This window comes from Haliotis cracherodii, unplaced genomic scaffold (assembly GCF_022045235.1).
Source record: "Haliotis cracherodii isolate W230 unplaced genomic scaffold, xgHalCrac1.p SCAF_15, whole genome shotgun sequence".
Lineage (NCBI taxonomy): Eukaryota > Metazoa > Mollusca > Gastropoda > Lepetellida > Haliotidae > Haliotis > Haliotis cracherodii.
In genome coordinates this window covers 30,734,407-30,751,796 of record NW_027266270.1, presented here as the reverse complement: position 1 = coordinate 30,751,796, position 17,390 = coordinate 30,734,407, and the positions used below count along the sequence as shown (strand labels likewise).

At 45.0% G+C, this 17,390-nt stretch overlaps 33 non-coding genes across 33 annotated transcripts; all 33 read left to right on the top strand.

Moving 5' to 3' along the window:
* The first annotated feature begins 368 nt into the window (after positions 1-368).
* On the top strand, positions 369-440 carry Trnae-cuc (transfer RNA glutamic acid (anticodon CUC)). Its single transcript has one exon. It is a non-coding gene; the product is annotated as a tRNA-Glu (tRNA).
* A 446-nt stretch (positions 441-886) lies between these two features.
* Positions 887-958, top strand: Trnae-cuc (transfer RNA glutamic acid (anticodon CUC)). Its single transcript has one exon. It is a non-coding gene; the product is annotated as a tRNA-Glu (tRNA).
* A 446-nt stretch (positions 959-1,404) lies between these two features.
* Trnae-cuc (transfer RNA glutamic acid (anticodon CUC)) lies at positions 1,405-1,476 on the top strand. The gene has a single exon. It is a non-coding gene; the product is annotated as a tRNA-Glu (tRNA).
* Positions 1,477-1,922: 446 nt separating this feature from the next.
* On the top strand, positions 1,923-1,994 carry Trnae-cuc (transfer RNA glutamic acid (anticodon CUC)). Its single transcript has one exon. It is a non-coding gene; the product is annotated as a tRNA-Glu (tRNA).
* Positions 1,995-2,440: 446 nt separating this feature from the next.
* On the top strand, positions 2,441-2,512 carry Trnae-cuc (transfer RNA glutamic acid (anticodon CUC)). Its single transcript has one exon. It is a non-coding gene; the product is annotated as a tRNA-Glu (tRNA).
* Positions 2,513-2,958: 446 nt separating this feature from the next.
* On the top strand, positions 2,959-3,030 carry Trnae-cuc (transfer RNA glutamic acid (anticodon CUC)). Its single transcript has one exon. It is a non-coding gene; the product is annotated as a tRNA-Glu (tRNA).
* Positions 3,031-3,476: 446 nt separating this feature from the next.
* Trnae-cuc (transfer RNA glutamic acid (anticodon CUC)) lies at positions 3,477-3,548 on the top strand. The gene has a single exon. It is a non-coding gene; the product is annotated as a tRNA-Glu (tRNA).
* Positions 3,549-4,278: 730 nt separating this feature from the next.
* On the top strand, positions 4,279-4,350 carry Trnae-cuc (transfer RNA glutamic acid (anticodon CUC)). Its single transcript has one exon. It is a non-coding gene; the product is annotated as a tRNA-Glu (tRNA).
* A 446-nt stretch (positions 4,351-4,796) lies between these two features.
* Positions 4,797-4,868, top strand: Trnae-cuc (transfer RNA glutamic acid (anticodon CUC)). Its single transcript has one exon. It is a non-coding gene; the product is annotated as a tRNA-Glu (tRNA).
* Positions 4,869-5,314: 446 nt separating this feature from the next.
* On the top strand, positions 5,315-5,386 carry Trnae-cuc (transfer RNA glutamic acid (anticodon CUC)). The gene has a single exon. It is a non-coding gene; the product is annotated as a tRNA-Glu (tRNA).
* A 446-nt stretch (positions 5,387-5,832) lies between these two features.
* On the top strand, positions 5,833-5,904 carry Trnae-cuc (transfer RNA glutamic acid (anticodon CUC)). Its single transcript has one exon. It is a non-coding gene; the product is annotated as a tRNA-Glu (tRNA).
* A 446-nt stretch (positions 5,905-6,350) lies between these two features.
* Trnae-cuc (transfer RNA glutamic acid (anticodon CUC)) lies at positions 6,351-6,422 on the top strand. The gene has a single exon. It is a non-coding gene; the product is annotated as a tRNA-Glu (tRNA).
* A 446-nt stretch (positions 6,423-6,868) lies between these two features.
* On the top strand, positions 6,869-6,940 carry Trnae-cuc (transfer RNA glutamic acid (anticodon CUC)). Its single transcript has one exon. It is a non-coding gene; the product is annotated as a tRNA-Glu (tRNA).
* A 446-nt stretch (positions 6,941-7,386) lies between these two features.
* Trnae-cuc (transfer RNA glutamic acid (anticodon CUC)) lies at positions 7,387-7,458 on the top strand. The gene has a single exon. It is a non-coding gene; the product is annotated as a tRNA-Glu (tRNA).
* A 446-nt stretch (positions 7,459-7,904) lies between these two features.
* Positions 7,905-7,976, top strand: Trnae-cuc (transfer RNA glutamic acid (anticodon CUC)). The gene has a single exon. It is a non-coding gene; the product is annotated as a tRNA-Glu (tRNA).
* A 446-nt stretch (positions 7,977-8,422) lies between these two features.
* Trnae-cuc (transfer RNA glutamic acid (anticodon CUC)) lies at positions 8,423-8,494 on the top strand. Its single transcript has one exon. It is a non-coding gene; the product is annotated as a tRNA-Glu (tRNA).
* Positions 8,495-8,940: 446 nt separating this feature from the next.
* On the top strand, positions 8,941-9,012 carry Trnae-cuc (transfer RNA glutamic acid (anticodon CUC)). Its single transcript has one exon. It is a non-coding gene; the product is annotated as a tRNA-Glu (tRNA).
* A 446-nt stretch (positions 9,013-9,458) lies between these two features.
* On the top strand, positions 9,459-9,530 carry Trnae-cuc (transfer RNA glutamic acid (anticodon CUC)). The gene has a single exon. It is a non-coding gene; the product is annotated as a tRNA-Glu (tRNA).
* A 446-nt stretch (positions 9,531-9,976) lies between these two features.
* Positions 9,977-10,048, top strand: Trnae-cuc (transfer RNA glutamic acid (anticodon CUC)). The gene has a single exon. It is a non-coding gene; the product is annotated as a tRNA-Glu (tRNA).
* Positions 10,049-10,494: 446 nt separating this feature from the next.
* Positions 10,495-10,566, top strand: Trnae-cuc (transfer RNA glutamic acid (anticodon CUC)). Its single transcript has one exon. It is a non-coding gene; the product is annotated as a tRNA-Glu (tRNA).
* A 446-nt stretch (positions 10,567-11,012) lies between these two features.
* Positions 11,013-11,084, top strand: Trnae-cuc (transfer RNA glutamic acid (anticodon CUC)). The gene has a single exon. It is a non-coding gene; the product is annotated as a tRNA-Glu (tRNA).
* A 446-nt stretch (positions 11,085-11,530) lies between these two features.
* Trnae-cuc (transfer RNA glutamic acid (anticodon CUC)) lies at positions 11,531-11,602 on the top strand. The gene has a single exon. It is a non-coding gene; the product is annotated as a tRNA-Glu (tRNA).
* Positions 11,603-12,048: 446 nt separating this feature from the next.
* Positions 12,049-12,120, top strand: Trnae-cuc (transfer RNA glutamic acid (anticodon CUC)). The gene has a single exon. It is a non-coding gene; the product is annotated as a tRNA-Glu (tRNA).
* A 446-nt stretch (positions 12,121-12,566) lies between these two features.
* Positions 12,567-12,638, top strand: Trnae-cuc (transfer RNA glutamic acid (anticodon CUC)). The gene has a single exon. It is a non-coding gene; the product is annotated as a tRNA-Glu (tRNA).
* Positions 12,639-13,084: 446 nt separating this feature from the next.
* On the top strand, positions 13,085-13,156 carry Trnae-cuc (transfer RNA glutamic acid (anticodon CUC)). Its single transcript has one exon. It is a non-coding gene; the product is annotated as a tRNA-Glu (tRNA).
* A 446-nt stretch (positions 13,157-13,602) lies between these two features.
* On the top strand, positions 13,603-13,674 carry Trnae-cuc (transfer RNA glutamic acid (anticodon CUC)). The gene has a single exon. It is a non-coding gene; the product is annotated as a tRNA-Glu (tRNA).
* Positions 13,675-14,120: 446 nt separating this feature from the next.
* Trnae-cuc (transfer RNA glutamic acid (anticodon CUC)) lies at positions 14,121-14,192 on the top strand. The gene has a single exon. It is a non-coding gene; the product is annotated as a tRNA-Glu (tRNA).
* A 446-nt stretch (positions 14,193-14,638) lies between these two features.
* On the top strand, positions 14,639-14,710 carry Trnae-cuc (transfer RNA glutamic acid (anticodon CUC)). Its single transcript has one exon. It is a non-coding gene; the product is annotated as a tRNA-Glu (tRNA).
* Positions 14,711-15,156: 446 nt separating this feature from the next.
* Trnae-cuc (transfer RNA glutamic acid (anticodon CUC)) lies at positions 15,157-15,228 on the top strand. Its single transcript has one exon. It is a non-coding gene; the product is annotated as a tRNA-Glu (tRNA).
* A 446-nt stretch (positions 15,229-15,674) lies between these two features.
* Trnae-cuc (transfer RNA glutamic acid (anticodon CUC)) lies at positions 15,675-15,746 on the top strand. Its single transcript has one exon. It is a non-coding gene; the product is annotated as a tRNA-Glu (tRNA).
* A 446-nt stretch (positions 15,747-16,192) lies between these two features.
* Positions 16,193-16,264, top strand: Trnae-cuc (transfer RNA glutamic acid (anticodon CUC)). Its single transcript has one exon. It is a non-coding gene; the product is annotated as a tRNA-Glu (tRNA).
* A 446-nt stretch (positions 16,265-16,710) lies between these two features.
* Positions 16,711-16,782, top strand: Trnae-cuc (transfer RNA glutamic acid (anticodon CUC)). Its single transcript has one exon. It is a non-coding gene; the product is annotated as a tRNA-Glu (tRNA).
* Positions 16,783-17,228: 446 nt separating this feature from the next.
* Trnae-cuc (transfer RNA glutamic acid (anticodon CUC)) lies at positions 17,229-17,300 on the top strand. The gene has a single exon. It is a non-coding gene; the product is annotated as a tRNA-Glu (tRNA).
* Positions 17,301-17,390: the final 90 nt, after the last annotated feature.

The following is a 17,390-nucleotide window of genomic DNA, read 5'->3' as shown; positions in this document are numbered from 1 at the left end:
AGGAAAGCTTGGGATTTGCATACACTCCATTTCGACCTAACCATAAACGTCACCACTAGTCGCCGGCACACAGGGCCTTGAAATGCTCTTCACAATCATATGTCCTATAACAAACATCGTGCAAAATCAAATACCCGTGCTGTCTCTGCCCTCTGCAGCACGTGGCTCGTGATAATGCGGAGCCCGCAGCTAGTACTTTCAACAGTGGGATGTATTGCACCCCTTGCGTCTCTTACACCACATTAATTTGATCTAAACTATCTAATAACAGATTTGTAGTGAGAAAACACTTAAACCAAGGTTAAGATAGTAAAAGGTGCACAAGGGCAAGTCCGACAGTACTCCCCCTTCACTCTCAAAGAGCACATTCCCAGGTGGTCTAGTGGTTAGGATTTGGCGCTCTCACCGCCACGGCCGGGGTTCGATTCCCCGTCTGGGAAGGACATTTTTTGTTTTTCTTCCTGAATATTTGTCTATTGAAAATGTCCCAAGAGTACAAACTATTGCATTAACTAATCAGGAAAGCTTTGGATTTGCATACACTCCATTTCGACCTAACCATAAACGTCACCACTAGTCGCCGGCACACAGGGCCTTGAAATGCTCTTCACAATCATATGTCCTATAACAAACATCGTGCAAAATCAAATACCCGTGCTGTCTCTGCCCTCTGCAGCACGTGGCTCGTGATAATGCGGAGCCCGCAGCTAGTACTTTCAACAGTGGGATGTATTGCACCCCTTGCGTCTCTTACGCCACATTAATTTGATCTAAACTATCTAATAACAGATTTGTAGTGAGAAAACACTTAAACCAAGGTTAAGATAGTAAAAGGTGCACAAGGGCAAGTCCGACAGTACTCCCCCTTCACTCTCAAAGAGCACATTCCCAGGTGGTCTAGTGGTTAGGATTTGGCGCTCTCACCGCCACGGCCGGGGTTCGATTCCCCGTCTGGGAAGGACATTTTTTGTTTTTCTTCCTGAATATTTGTCTATTGAAAATGTCCCAAGAGTACAAACTATTGCATTAACTAATCAGGAAAGCTTGGGATTTGCATACACTCCATTTCGACCTAACCATAAACGTCACCACTAGTCGCCGGCACACAGGGCCTTGAAATGCTCTTCACAATCATATGTCCTATAACAAACATCGTGCAAAATCAAATACCCGTGCTGTCTCTGCCCTCTGCAGCACGTGGCTCGTGATAATGCGGAGCCCGCAGCTAGTACTTTCAACAATGGGATGTATTGCACCCCTTGCGTCTCTTACGCCACATTAATTTGATCTAAACTATCTAATAACAGATTTGTAGTTAGAAAACACTTAAACCAAGGTTAAGATAGTAAAAGGTGCACAAGGGCAAGTCCGACAGTACTCCCCCTTCACTCTCACAGAGCACATTCCCAGGTGGACTAGTGGTTAGGATTTGGCGCTCTCACCGCCACGGCCGGGGTTCGATTCCCCGTCTGGGAAGGACATTTTTTGTTTTTCTTCCTGAATATTTGTCTATTGAAAATGTCCCAAGAGTACAAACTATTGCATTAACTAATCAGGAAAGCTTGGGATTTGCATACACTCCATTTCGACCTAACCATAAACGTCACCACTAGTCGCCGGCACACAGGGCCTTGAAATGCTCTTCACAATCATATGTCCTATAACAAACATCCTGCAAAATCAAATACCCGTGCTGTCTCTGCCCTCTGCAGCACGTGGCTCGTGATAATGCGGAGCCCGCAGGTAGTACTTTCAACAATGGGATGTATTGCACCCCTTGCGTCTCTTACGCCACATTAATTTGATCTAAACTATCTAATAACAGATTTGTAGTGAGAAAACACTTAAACCAAGGTTAAGATAGTAAAAGGTGCACAAGGGCAAGTCCGACAGTACTCCCCCTTCACTCTCAAAGAGCACATTCCCAGGTGGTCTAGTGGTTAGGATTTGGCGCTCTCACCGCCACGGCCGGGGTTCGATTCCCCGTCTGGGAAGGACATTTTTTGTTTTTCTTCCTGAATATTTGTCTATTGAAAATGTCCCAAGAGTACAAACTATTGCATTAACTAATCAGGAAAGCTTGGGATTTGCATACACTCCATTTCGACCTAACCATAAACGTCACCACTAGTCGCCGGCACACAGGGCCTTGAAATGCTCTTCACAATCATATGTCCTATAACAAACATCCTGCAAAATCAAATACCCGTGCTGTCTCTGCCCTCTGCAGCACGTGGCTCGTGATAATGCGGAGCCCGCAGCTAGTACTTTCAACAATGGGATGTATTGCACCCCTTGCGTCTCTTACGCCACATTAATTTGATCTAAACTATCTAATAACAGATTTGTAGTGAGAAAACACTTAAACCAAGGTTAAGATAGTAAAAGGTGCACAAGGGCAAGTCCGACAGTACTCCCCCTTCACTCTCAAAGAGCACATTGCCAGGTGGTCTAGTGGTTAGGATTTGGCGCTCTCACCGCCACGGCCGGGGTTCGATTCCCCGTCTGGGAAGGACATTTTTTGTTTTTCTTCCTGAATATTTGTCTATTGAAAATGTCCCAAGAGTACAAACTATTGCATTAACTAATCAGGAAAGCTTGGGATTTGCATACACTCCATTTCGACCTAACCATAAACGTCACCACTAGTCGCCGGCACACAGGGCCTTGAAATGCTCTTCACAATCATATGTCCTATAACAAACATCCTGCAAAATCAAATACCCGTGCTGTCTCTGCCCTCTGCAGCACGTGGCTCGTGATAATGCGGAGCCCGCAGCTAGTACTTTCAACAATGGGATGTATTGCACCCCTTGCGTCTCTTACGCCACATTAATTTGATCTAAACTATCTAATAACAGATTTGTAGTGAGAAAACACTTAAACCAAGGTTAAGATAGTAAAAGGTGCACAAGGGCAAGTCCGACAGTACTCCCCCTTCACTCTCAAAGAGCACATTCCCAGGTGGTCTAGTGGTTAGGATTTGGCGCTCTCACCGCCACGGCCGGGGTTCGATTCCCCGTCTGGGAAGGACATTTTTTGTTTTTCTTCCTGAATATTTGTCTATTGAAAATGTCCCAAGAGTACAAACTATTGCATTAACTAATCAGGAAAGCTTTGGATTTGCATACACTCCATTTCGACCTAACCATAAACGTCACCACTAGTCGCCGGCACACAGGGCCTTGAAATGCTCTTCACAATCATATGTCCTATAACAAACATCGTGCAAAATCAAATACCCGTGCTGTCTCTGCCCTCTGCAGCACGTGGCTCGTGATAATGCGGAGCCCGCAGCTAGTACTTTCAACAATGGGATGTATTGCACCCCTTGCGTCTCTTACGCCACATTAATTTGATCTAAACTATCTAATAACAGATTTGTAGTGAGAAAACACTTAAACCAAGGTTAAGATAGTAAAAGGTGCACAAGGGCAAGTCCGACAGTACTCCCCCTTCACTCTCACAGAGCACATTCCCAGGTGGTCTAGTGGTTAGGATTTGGCGCTCTCACCGCCACGGCCGGGGTTCGATTCCCCGTCTGGGAAGGACATTTTTTGTTTTTCTTCCTGAATATTTGTCTATTGAAAATGTCCCAAGAGTACAAACTATTGCATTAACTAATCAGGAAAGCTTGGGATTTGCATACACTCCATTTCGACCTAACCATAAACGTCACCACTAGTCGCCGGCACACAGGGCCTTGAAATGCTCTTCACAAACATATGTCCTATAACAAACATCCTGCAAAATCAAATACCCGTGCTGTCTCTGCCCTCTGCAGCACGTGGCTCGTGATAATGCGGAGCCCGCAGCTTAGATCAAATGGGAAGGACATTTTTTGTTTTTCTTCCTGAATATTTGTCTATTGAAAATGTCCCAAGAGTACAAACTATTGCATTAACTAATCAGGAAAGCTTGGGATTTGCATACACTCCATTTCGACCTAACCATAAACGTCACCACTAGTCGCCGGCACACAGGGCCTTGAAATGCTCTTCACAATCATATGTCCTATAACAAACATCCTGCAAAATCAAATACCCGTGCTGTCTCTGCCCTCTGCAGCACGTGGCTCGTGATAATGCGGAGCCCGCAGCTAGTACTTTCAACAATGGGATGTATTGCACCCCTTGCGTCTCTTACGCCACATTAATTTGATCTAAACTATCTAATAACAGATTTGTAGTGAGAAAACACTTAAACCAAGGTTAAGATAGTAAAAGGTGCACAAGGGCAAGTCCGACAGTACTCCCCCTTCACTCTCAAAGAGCACATTCCCAGGTGGTCTAGTGCTTAGGATTTGGCGCTCTCACCGCCACGGCCGGGGTTCGATTCCCCGTCTGGGAAGGACATTTTTTGTTTTTCTTCCTGAATATTTGTCTATTGAAAATGTCCCAAGAGTACAAACTATTGCATTAACTAATCAGGAAAGCTTGGGATTTGCATACACTCCATTTCGACCTAACCATAAACGTCACCACTAGTCGCCGGCACACAGGGCCTTGAAATGCTCTTCACAATCATATGTCCTATAACAAACATCGTGCAAAATCAAATACCCGTGCTGTCTCTGCCCTCTGCAGCACGTGGCTCGTGATAATGCGGAGCCCGCAGCTAGTACTTTCAACAATAGGATGTATTGCACCCCTTGCGTCTCTTACACCACATTAATTTGATCTAAACTATCTAATAACAGATTTGTAGTGAGAAAACACTTAAACCAAGGTTAAGATAGTAAAAGGTGCACAAGGGCAAGTCCGACAGTACTCCCCCTTCACTCTCAAAGAGCACATTCCCAGGTGGTCTAGTGGTTAGGATTTGGCGCTCTCACCGCCACGGCCGGGGTTCGATTCCCCGTCTGGGAAGGACATTTTTTGTTTCTCTTCCTGAATATTTGTCTATTGAAAATGTCCCAAGAGTACAAACTATTGCATTAACTAATCAGGAAAGCTTGGGATTTGCATACACTCCATTTCGACCTAACCATAAACGTCACCACTAGTCGCCGGCACACAGGGCCTTGAAATGCTCTTCACAATCATATGTCCTATAACAAACATCGTGCAAAATCAAATACCCGTGCTGTCTCTGCCCTCTGCAGCACGTGGCTCGTGATAATGCGGAGCCCGCAGCTAGTACTTTCAACAATGGGATGTATTGCACCCCTTGCGTCTCTTACGCCACATTAATTTGATCTAAACTATCTAATAACAGATTTGTAGTGAGAAAACACTTAAACCAAGGTTAAGATAGTAAAAGGTGCACAAGGGCAAGTCCGACAGTACTCCCCCTTCACTCTCAAAGAGCACATTCCCAGGTGGTCTAGTGGTTAGGATTTGGCGCTCTCACCGCCACAGCCGGGGTTCGATTCCCCGTCTGGGAAGGACATTTTTTGTTTTTCTTCCTGAATATTTGTCTATTGAAAATGTCCCAAGAGTACAAACTATTGCATTAACTAATCAGGAAAGCTTGGGATTTGCATACACTCCATTTCGACCTAACCATAAACGTCACCACTAGTCGCCGGCACACAGGGCCTTGAAATGCTCTTCACAATCATATGTCCTATAACAAACATCGTGCAAAATCAAATACCCGTGCTGTCTCTGCCCTCTGCAGCACGTGGCTCGTGATAATGCGGAGCCCGCTGCTAGTACTTTGAACAATGGGATGTATTGCACCCCTTGCGTCTCTTACGCCACATTAATTTGATCTAAACTATCTAATAACAGATTTGTAGTGAGAAAACACTTAAACCAAGGTTAAGATAGTAAAAGGTGCACAAGGGCAAGTCCGACAGTACTCCCCCTTCACTCTCAAAGAGCACATTCCCAGGTGGTCTAGTGGTTAGGATTTGGCGCTCTCACCGCCACGGCCGGGGTTCGATTCCCCGTCTGGGAAGGACATTTTTTGTTTTTCTTCCTGAATATTTGTCTATTGAAAATGTCCCAAGAGTACAAACTATTGCATTAACTAATCAGGAAAGCTTGGGATTTGCATACACTCCATTTCGACCTAACCATAAACGTCACCACTAGTCGCCGGCACACAGGGCCTTGAAATGCTCTTCACAATCATATGTCCTATAACAAACATCGTGCAAAATCAAATACCCGTGCTGTCTCTGCCCTCTGCAGCACGTGGCTCGTGATAATGCGGAGCCCGCAGCTAGTACTTTCAACAATAGGATGTATTGCACCCCTTGCGTCTCTTACACCACATTAATTTGATCTAAACTATCTAATAACAGATTTGTAGTGAGAAAACACTTAAACCAAGGTTAAGATAGTAAAAGGTGCACAAGGGCAAGTCCGACAGTACTCCCCCTTCACTCTCAAAGAGCACATTCCCAGGTGGTCTAGTGGTTAGGATTTGGCGCTCTCACCGCCACGGCCGGGGTTCGATTCCCCGTCTGGGAAGGACATTTTTTGTTTTTCTTCCTGAATATTTGTCTATTGAAAATGTCCCAAGAGTACAAACTATTGCATTAACTAATCAGGAAAGCTTGGGATTTGCATACACTCCATTTCGACCTAACCATAAACGTCACCACTAGTCGCCGGCACACAGGGCCTTGAAATGCTCTTCACAATCATATGTCCTATAACAAACATCGTGCAAAATCAAATACCCGTGCTGTCTCTGCCCTCTGCAGCACGTGGCTCGTGATAATGCGGAGCCCGCTGCTAGTACTTTCAACAATGGGATGTATTGCACCCCTTGCGTCTCTTACGCCACATTAATTTGATCTAAACTATCTAATAACAGATTTGTAGTGAGAAAACACTTAAACCAAGGTTAAGATAGTAAAAGGTGCACAAGGGCAAGTCCGACAGTACTCCCCCTTCACTCTCAAAGAGCACATTCCCAGGTGGTCTAGTGGTTAGGATTTGGCGCTCTCACCGCCACGGCCGGGGTTCGATTCCCCGTCTGGGAAGGACATTTTTTGTTTTTCTTCCTGAATATTTGTCTATTGAAAATGTCCCAAGAGTACAAACTATTGCATTAACTAATCAGGAAAGCTTGGGATTTGCATACACTCCATTTCGACCTAACCATAAACGTCACCACTAGTCGCCGGCACACAGGGCCTTGAAATGCTCTTCACAATCATATGTCCTATAACAAACATCCTGCAAAATCAAATACCCGTGCTGTCTCTGCCCTCTGCAGCACGTGGCTCGTGATAATGCGGAGCCCGCAGCTAGTACTTTCAACAATGGGATGTATTGCACCCCTTGCGTCTCTTACGCCACATTAATTTGATCTAAACTATCTAATAACAGATTTGTAGTGAGAAAACACTTAAACCAAGGTTAAGATAGTAAAAGGTGCACAAGGGCAAGTCCGACAGTACTCCCCCTTCACTCTCAAAGAGCACATTCCCAGGTGGTCTAGTGCTTAGGATTTGGCGCTCTCACCGCCACGGCCGGGGTTCGATTCCCCGTCTGGGAAGGACATTTTTTGTTTTTCTTCCTGAATATTTGTCTATTGAAAATGTCCCAAGAGTACAAACTATTGCATTAACTAATCAGGAAAGCTTGGGATTTGCATACACTCCATTTCGACCTAACCATAAACGTCACCACTAGTCGCCGGCACACAGGGCCTTGAAATGCTCTTCACAATCATATGTCCTATAACAAACATCGTGCAAAATCAAATACCCGTGCTGTCTCTGCCCTCTGCAGCACGTGGCTCGTGATAATGCGGAGCCCGCAGCTAGTACTTTCAACAATAGGATGTATTGCACCCCTTGCGTCTCTTACACCACATTAATTTGATCTAAACTATCTAATAACAGATTTGTAGTGAGAAAACACTTAAACCAAGGTTAAGATAGTAAAAGGTGCACAAGGGCAAGTCCGACAGTACTCCCCCTTCACTCTCAAAGAGCACATTCCCAGGTGGTCTAGTGGTTAGGATTTGGCGCTCTCACCGCCACGGCCGGGGTTCGATTCCCCGTCTGGGAAGGACATTTTTTGTTTCTCTTCCTGAATATTTGTCTATTGAAAATGTCCCAAGAGTACAAACTATTGCATTAACTAATCAGGAAAGCTTGGGATTTGCATACACTCCATTTCGACCTAACCATAAACGTCACCACTAGTCGCCGGCACACAGGGCCTTGAAATGCTCTTCACAATCATATGTCCTATAACAAACATCCTGCAAAATCAAATACCCGTGCTGTCTCTGCCCTCTGCAGCACGTGGCTCGTGATAATGCGGAGCCCGCAGCTAGTACTTTCAACAATGGGATGTATTGCACCCCTTGCGTCTCTTACGCCACATTAATTTGATCTAAACTATCTAATAACAGATTTGTAGTGAGAAAACACTTAAACCAAGGTTAAGATAGTAAAAGGTGCACAAGGGCAAGTCCGACAGTACTCCCCCTTCACTCTCAAAGAGCACATTCCCAGGTGGTCTAGTGGTTAGGATTTGGCGCTCTCACCGCCACGGCCGGGGTTCGATTCCCCGTCTGGGAAGGACATTTTTTGTTTTTCTTCCTGAATATTTGTCTATTGAAAATGTCCCAAGAGTACAAACTATTGCATTAACTAATCAGGAAAGCTTGGGATTTGCATACACTCCATTTCGACCTAACCATAAACGTCACCACTAGTCGCCGGCACACAGGGCCTTGAAATGCTCTTCACAATCATATGTCCTATAACAAACATCGTGCAAAATCAAATACCCGTGCTGTCTCTGCCCTCTGCAGCACGTGGCTCGTGATAATGCGGAGCCCGCTGCTAGTACTTTGAACAATGGGATGTATTGCACCCCTTGCGTCTCTTACGCCACATTAATTTGATCTAAACTATCTAATAACAGATTTGTAGTGAGAAAACACTTAAACCAAGGTTAAGATAGTAAAAGGTGCACAAGGGCAAGTCCGACAGTACTCCCCCTTCACTCTCAAAGAGCACATTCCCAGGTGGTCTAGTGGTTAGGATTTGGCGCTCTCACCGCCACGGCCGGGGTTCGATTCCCCGTCTGGGAAGGACATTTTTTGTTTTTCTTCCTGAATATTTGTCTATTGAAAATGTCCCAAGAGTACAAACTATTGCATTAACTAATCAGGAAAGCTTGGGATTTGCATACACTCCATTTCGACCTAACCATAAACGTCACCACTAGTCGCCGGCACACAGGGCCTTGAAATGCTCTTCACAATCATATGTCCTATAACAAACATCGTGCAAAATCAAATACCCGTGCTGTCTCTGCCCTCTGCAGCACGTGGCTCGTGATAATGCGGAGCCCGCAGCTAGTACTTTCAACAATAGGATGTATTGCACCCCTTGCGTCTCTTACACCACATTAATTTGATCTAAACTATCTAATAACAGATTTGTAGTGAGAAAACACTTAAACCAAGGTTAAGATAGTAAAAGGTGCACAAGGGCAAGTCCGACAGTACTCCCCCTTCACTCTCAAAGAGCACATTCCCAGGTGGTCTAGTGGTTAGGATTTGGCGCTCTCACCGCCACGGCCGGGGTTCGATTCCCCGTCTGGGAAGGACATTTTTTGTTTTTCTTCCTGAATATTTGTCTATTGAAAATGTCCCAAGAGTACAAACTATTGCATTAACTAATCAGGAAAGCTTGGGATTTGCATACACTCCATTTCGACCTAACCATAAACGTCACCACTAGTCGCCGGCACACAGGGCCTTGAAATGCTCTTCACAATCATATGTCCTATAACAAACATCGTGCAAAATCAAATACCCGTGCTGTCTCTGCCCTCTGCAGCACGTGGCTCGTGATAATGCGGAGCCCGCTGCTAGTACTTTCAACAATGGGATGTATTGCACCCCTTGCGTCTCTTACGCCACATTAATTTGATCTAAACTATCTAATAACAGATTTGTAGTGAGAAAACACTTAAACCAAGGTTAAGATAGTAAAAGGTGCACAAGGGCAAGTCCGACAGTACTCCCCCTTCACTCTCAAAGAGCACATTCCCAGGTGGTCTAGTGGTTAGGATTTGGCGCTCTCACCGCCACGGCCGGGGTTCGATTCCCCGTCTGGGAAGGACATTTTTTGTTTTTCTTCCTGAATATTTGTCTATTGAAAATGTCCCAAGAGTACAAACTATTGCATTAACTAATCAGGAAAGCTTGGGATTTGCATACACTCCATTTCGACCTAACCATAAACGTCACCACTAGTCGCCGGCACACAGGGCCTTGAAATGCTCTTCACAATCATATGTCCTATAACAAACATCGTGCAAAATCAAATACCCGTGCTGTCTCTGCCCTCTGCAGCACGTGGCTCGTGATAATGCGGAGCCCGCAGCTAGTACTTTCAACAATAGGATGTATTGCACCCCTTGCGTCTCTTACACCACATTAATTTGATCTAAACTATCTAATAACAGATTTGTAGTGAGAAAACACTTAAACCAAGGTTAAGATAGTAAAAGGTGCACAAGGGCAAGTCCGACAGTACTCCCCCTTCACTCTCAAAGAGCACATTCCCAGGTGGTCTAGTGGTTAGGATTTGGCGCTCTCACCGCCACGGCCGGGGTTCGATTCCCCGTCTGGGAAGGACATTTTTTGTTTTTCTTCCTGAATATTTGTCTATTGAAAATGTCCCAAGAGTACAAACTATTGCATTAACTAATCAGGAAAGCTTGGGATTTGCATACACTCCATTTCGACCTAACCATAAACGTCACCACTAGTCGCCGGCACACAGGGCCTTGAAATGCTCTTCACAATCATATGTCCTATAACAAACATCGTGCAAAATCAAATACCCGTGCTGTCTCTGCCCTCTGCAGCACGTGGCTCGTGATAATGCGGAGCCCGCAGCTAGTACTTTCAACAATGGGATGTATTGCACCCCTTGCGTCTCTTACACCACATTAATTTGATCTAAACTATCTAATAACAGATTTGTAGTGAGAAAACACTTAAACCAAGGTTAAGATAGTAAAAGGTGCACAAGGGCAAGTCCGACAGTACTCCCCCTTCACTCTCAAAGAGCACATTCCCAGGTGGTCTAGTGGTTAGGATTTGGCGCTCTCACCGCCACGGCCGGGGTTCGATTCCCCGTCTGGGAAGGACATTTTTTGTTTTTCTTCCTGAATATTTGTCTATTGAAAATGTCCCAAGAGTACAAACTATTGCATTAACTAATCAGGAAAGCTTGGGATTTGCATACACTCCATTTCGACCTAACCATAAACGTCACCACTAGTCGCCGGCACACAGGGCCTTGAAATGCTCTTCACAATCATATGTCCTATAACAAACATCGTGCAAAATCAAATACCCGTGCTGTCTCTGCCCTCTGCAGCACGTGGCTCGTGATTATGCGGAGCCCGCTGCTAGTACTTTGAACAATAGGATGTATTGCACCCCTTGCGTCTCTTACGCCACATTAATTTGATCTAAACTATCTAATAACAGATTTGTAGTGAGAAAACACTTAAACCAAGGTTAAGATAGTAAAAGGTGCACAAGGGCAAGTCCGACAGTACTCCCCCTTCACTCTCAAAGAGCACATTCCCAGGTGGTCTAGTGGTTAGGATTTGGCGCTCTCACCGCCACGGCCGGGGTTCGATTCCCCGTCTGGGAAGGACATTTTTTGTTTTTCTTCCTGAATATTTGTCTATTGAAAATGTCCCAAGAGTACAAACTATTGCATTAACTAATCAGGAAAGCTTGGGATTTGCATACACTCCATTTCGACCTAACCATAAACGTCACCACTAGTCGCCGGCACACAGGGCCTTGAAATGCTCTTCACAATCATATGTCCTATAACAAACATCGTGCAAAATCAAATACCCGTGCTGTCTCTGCCCTCTGCAGCACGTGGCTCGTGATAATGCGGAGCCCGCTGCTAGTACTTTCAACAATGGGATGTATTGCACCCCTTGCGTCTCTTACGCCACATTAATTTGATCTAAACTATCTAATAACAGATTTGTAGTGAGAAAACACTTAAACCAAGGTTAAGATAGTAAAAGGTGCACAAGGGCAAGTCCGACAGTACTCCCCCTTCACTCTCAAAGAGCACATTCCCAGGTGGTCTAGTGGTTAGGATTTGGCGCTCTCACCGCCACGGCCGGGGTTCGATTCCCCGTCTGGGAAGGACATTTTTTGTTTTTCTTCCTGAATATTTGTCTATTGAAAATGTCCCAAGAGTACAAACTATTGCATTAACTAATCAGGAAAGCTTGGGATTTGCATACACTCCATTTCGACCTAACCATAAACGTCACCACTAGTCGCCGGCACACAGGGCCTTGAAATGCTCTTCACAATCATATGTCCTATAACAAACATCGTGCAAAATCAAATACCCGTGCTGTCTCTGCCCTCTGCAGCACGTGGCTCGTGATAATGCGGAGCCCGCAGCTAGTACTTTCAACAATAGGATGTATTGCACCCCTTGCGTCTCTTACACCACATTAATTTGATCTAAACTATCTAATAACAGATTTGTAGTGAGAAAACACTTAAACCAAGGTTAAGATAGTAAACGGTGCACAAGGGCAAGTCCGACAGTACTCCCCCTTCACTCTCAAAGAGCACATTCCCAGGTGGTCTAGTGGTTAGGATTTGGCGCTCTCACCGCCACGGCCGGGGTTCGATTCCCCGTCTGGGAAGGACATTTTTTGTTTTTCTTCCTGAATATTTGTCTATTGAAAATGTCCCAAGAGTACAAACTATTGCATTAACTAATCAGGAAAGCTTGGGATTTGCATACACTCCATTTCGACCTAACCATAAACGTCACCACTAGTCGCCGGCACACAGGGCCTTGAAATGCTCTTCACAATCATATGTCCTATAACAAACATCGTGCAAAATCAAATACCCGTGCTGTCTCTGCCCTCTGCAGCACGTGGCTCGTGATAATGCGGAGCCCGCAGCTAGTACTTTCAACAATGGGATGTATTGCACCCCTTGCGTCTCTTACACCACATTAATTTGATCTAAACTATCTAATAACAGATTTGTAGTGAGAAAACACTTAAACCAAGGTTAAGATAGTAAAAGGTGCACAAGGGCAAGTCCGACAGTACTCCCCCTTCACTCTCAAAGAGCACATTCCCAGGTGGTCTAGTGGTTAGGATTTGGCGCTCTCACCGCCACGGCCGGGGTTCGATTCCCCGTCTGGGAAGGACATTTTTTGTTTTTCTTCCTGAATATTTGTCTATTGAAAATGTCCCAAGAGTACAAACTATTGCATTAACTAATCAGGAAAGCTTGGGATTTGCATACACTCCATTTCGACCTAACCATAAACGTCACCACTAGTCGCCGGCACACAGGGCCTTGAAATGCTCTTCACAATCATATGTCCTATAACAAACATCGTGCAAAATCAAATACCCGTGCTGTCTCTGCCCTCTGCAGCACGTGGCTCGTGATTATGCGGAGCCCGCTGCTAGTACTTTGAACAATAGGATGTATTGCACCCCTTGCGTCTCTTACGCCACATTAATTTGATCTAAACTATCTAATAACAGATTTGTAGTGAGAAAACACTTAAACCAAGGTTAAGATAGTAAAAGGTGCACAAGGGCAAGTCCGACAGTACTCCCCCTTCACTCTCAAAGAGCACATTCCCAGGTGGTCTAGTGGTTAGGATTTGGCGCTCTCACCGCCACGGCCGGGGTTCGATTCCCCGTCTGGGAAGGACATTTTTTGTTTTTCTTCCTGAATATTTGTCTATTGAAAATGTCCCAAGAGTACAAACTATTGCATTAACTAATCAGGAAAGCTTGGGATTTGCATACACTCCATTTCGACCTAACCATAAACGTCACCACTAGTCGCCGGCACACAGGGCCTTGAAATGCTCTTCACAATCATATGTCCTATAACAAACATCGTGCAAAATCAAATACCCGTGCTGTCTCTGCCCTCTGCAGCACGTGGCTCGTGATAATGCGGAGCCCGCTGCTAGTACTTTCAACAATGGGATGTATTGCACCCCTTGCGTCTCTTACGCCACATTAATTTGATCTAAACTATCTAATAACAGATTTGTAGTGAGAAAACACTTAAACCAAGGTTAAGATAGTAAAAGGTGCACAAGGGCAAGTCCGACAGTACTCCCCCTTCACTCTCAAAGAGCACATTCCCAGGTGGTCTAGTGGTTAGGATTTGGCGCTCTCACCGCCACGGCCGGGTTTCGATTCCCCGTCTGGGAAGGACATTTTTTGTTTTTCTTCCTGAATATTTGTCTATTGAAAATGTCCCAAGAGTACAAACTATTGCATTAACTAATCAGGAAAGCTTGGGATTTGCATACACTCCATTTCGACCTAACCATAAACGTCACCACTAGTCGCCGGCACACAGGGCCTTGAAATGCTCTTCACAATCATATGTCCTATAACAAACATCGTGCAAAATCAAATACCCGTGCTGTCTCTGCCCTCTGCAGCACGTGGCTCGTGATAATGCGGAGCCCGCAGCTAGTACTTTCAACAATAGGATGTATTGCACCCCTTGCGTCTCTTACACCACATTAATTTGATCTAAACTATCTAATAACAGATTTGTAGTGAGAAAACACTTAAACCAAGGTTAAGATAGTAAAAGGTGCACAAGGGCAAGTCCGACAGTACTCCCCCTTCACTCTCAAAGAGCACATTCCCAGGTGGTCTAGTGGTTAGGATTTGGCGCTCTCACCGCCACGGCCGGGGTTCGATTCCCCGTCTGGGAAGGACATTTTTTGTTTTTCTTCCTGAATATTTGTCTATTGAAAATGTCCCAAGAGTACAAACTATTGCATTAACTAATCAGGAAAGCTTGGGATTTGCATACACTCCATTTCGACCTAACCATAAACGTCACCACTAGTCGCCGGCACACAGGGCCTTGAAATGCTCTTCACAATCATATGTCCTATAACAAACATCGTGCAAAATCAAATACCCGTGCTGTCTCTGCCCTCTGCAGCACGTGGCTCGTGATAATGCGGAGCCCGCAGCTAGTACTTTCAACAATGGGATGTATTGCACCCCTTGCGTCTCTTACACCACATTAATTTGATCTAAACTATCTAATAACAGATTTGTAGTGAGAAAACACTTAAACCAAGGTTAAGATAGTAAAAGGTGCACAAGGGCAAGTCCGACAGTACTCCCCCTTCACTCTCAAAGAGCACATTCCCAGGTGGTCTAGTGGTTAGGATTTGGCGCTCTCACCGCCACGGCCGGGGTTCGATTCCCCGTCTGGGAAGGACATTTTTTGTTTTTCTTCCTGAATATTTGTCTATTGAAAATGTCCCAAGAGTACAAACTATTGCATTAACTAATCAGGAAAGCTTGGGATTTGCATACACTCCATTTCGACCTAACCATAAACGTCACCACTAGTCGCCGGCACACAGGGCCTTGAAATGCTCTTCACAATCATATGTCCTATAACAAACATCGTGCAAAATCAAATACCCGTGCTGTCTCTGCCCTCTGCAGCACGTGGCTCGTGATTATGCGGAGCCCGCTGCTAGTACTTTGAACAATGGGATGTATTGCACCCCTTGCGTCTCTTACGCCACATTAATTTGATCTAAACTATCTAATAACAGATTTGTAGTGAGAAAACACTTAAACCAAGGTTAAGATAGTAAAAGGTGCACAAGGGCAAGTCCGACAGTACTCCCCCTTCACTCTCAAAGAGCACATTCCCAGGTGGTCTAGTGGTTAGGATTTGGCGCTCTCACCGCCACGGCCGGGGTTCGATTCCCCGTCTGGGAAGGACATTTTTTGTTTTTCTTCCTGAATATTTGTCTATTGAAAATGTCCCAAGAGTACAAACTATTGCATTAACTAATCAGGAAAGCTTGGGATTTGCATACACTCCATTTCGACCTAACCATAAACGTCACCACTAGTCGCCGGCACACAGGGCCTTGAAATGCTCTTCACAATCATATGTCCTATAACAAACATCGTGCAAAATCAAATACCCGTGCTGTCTCTGCCCTCTGCAGCACGTGGCTCGTGATAATGCGGAGCCCGCAGCTAGTACTTTCAACAATAGGATGTATTGCACCCCTTGCGTCTCTTACACCACATTAATTTGATCTAAACTATCTAATAACAGATTTGTAGTGAGAAAACACTTAAACCAAGGTTAAGATAGTAAAAGGTGCACAAGGGCAAGTCCGACAGTACTCCCCCTTCACTCTCAAAGAGCACATTCCCAGGTGGTCTAGTGGTTAGGATTTGGCGCTCTCACCGCCACGGCCGGGGTTCGATTCCCCGTCTGGGAAGGACATTTTTTGTTTTTCTTCCTGAATATTTGTCTATTGAAAATGTCCCAAGAGTACAAACTATTGCATTAACTAATCAGGAAAGCTTGGGATTTGCATACACTCCATTTCGACCTAACCATAAACGTCACCACTAGTCGCCGGCACACAGGGCCTTGAAATGCTCTTCACAATCATATGTCCTATAACAAACATCCTGCAAAATCAAATACCCGTGCTGTCTCTGCCCTCTGCAGCACGTGGCTCGTGATAATGCGGAGCCCGCAGCTAGTACTTTCAACAATGGGATGTATTGCACCCCTTGCGTCTCTTACACCACATTAATTTGATCTAAACTATCTAATAACAGATTTGTAGTTAGAAAACACTTAAACCAAGGTTAAGATAGTAAAAGGTGCACAAGGGCAAGTCCGACAGTACTCCCCCTTCACTCTCAAAGAGCACATTCCCAGGTGGTCTAGTGGTTAGGATTTGGCGCTCTCACCGCCACGGCCGGGGTTCGATTCCCCGTCTGGGAAGGACATTTTTTGTTTCTCTTCCTGAATATTTGTCTATTGAAAATGTCCCAAGAGTACAAACTATTGCATTAACTAATCAGGAAAGCTTGGGATTTGCATACACTCCATTTCGACCTAACCATAAACGTCACCACTAGTCGCCGGCACACAGGGCCTTGAAATGCTCTTCACAATCATATGTCCTATAACAAACATCGTGCAAAATCAAATACCCGTGCTGTCTCTGCCCTCTGCAGCACGTGGCTCGTGATTATGCGGAGCCCGCTGCTAGTACTTTCAACAATGGGATGTATTGCACCCCTTGCGTCTCTTACGCCACATTAATTTGATCTAAACTATCTAATAACAGATTTGTAGTGAGAAAACACTTAAACCAAGGTTAAGATAGTAAAAGGTGCACAAGGGCAAGTCCGACAGTACTCCCCCTTCACTCTCAAAGAGCACATTCCCAGGTGGTGTAGTGGTTAGGATTTGGCGCTCTCACCGCCACTGCCGGGGTTCGATTCCCCGTCTGGGAAGGACATTTTTTGTTTTTCTTCCTGAATATTTGTCTATTGAAAATGTCCCAAGAGTACAAACTATTGCATTAACTAATCAGGAAAGCTTGG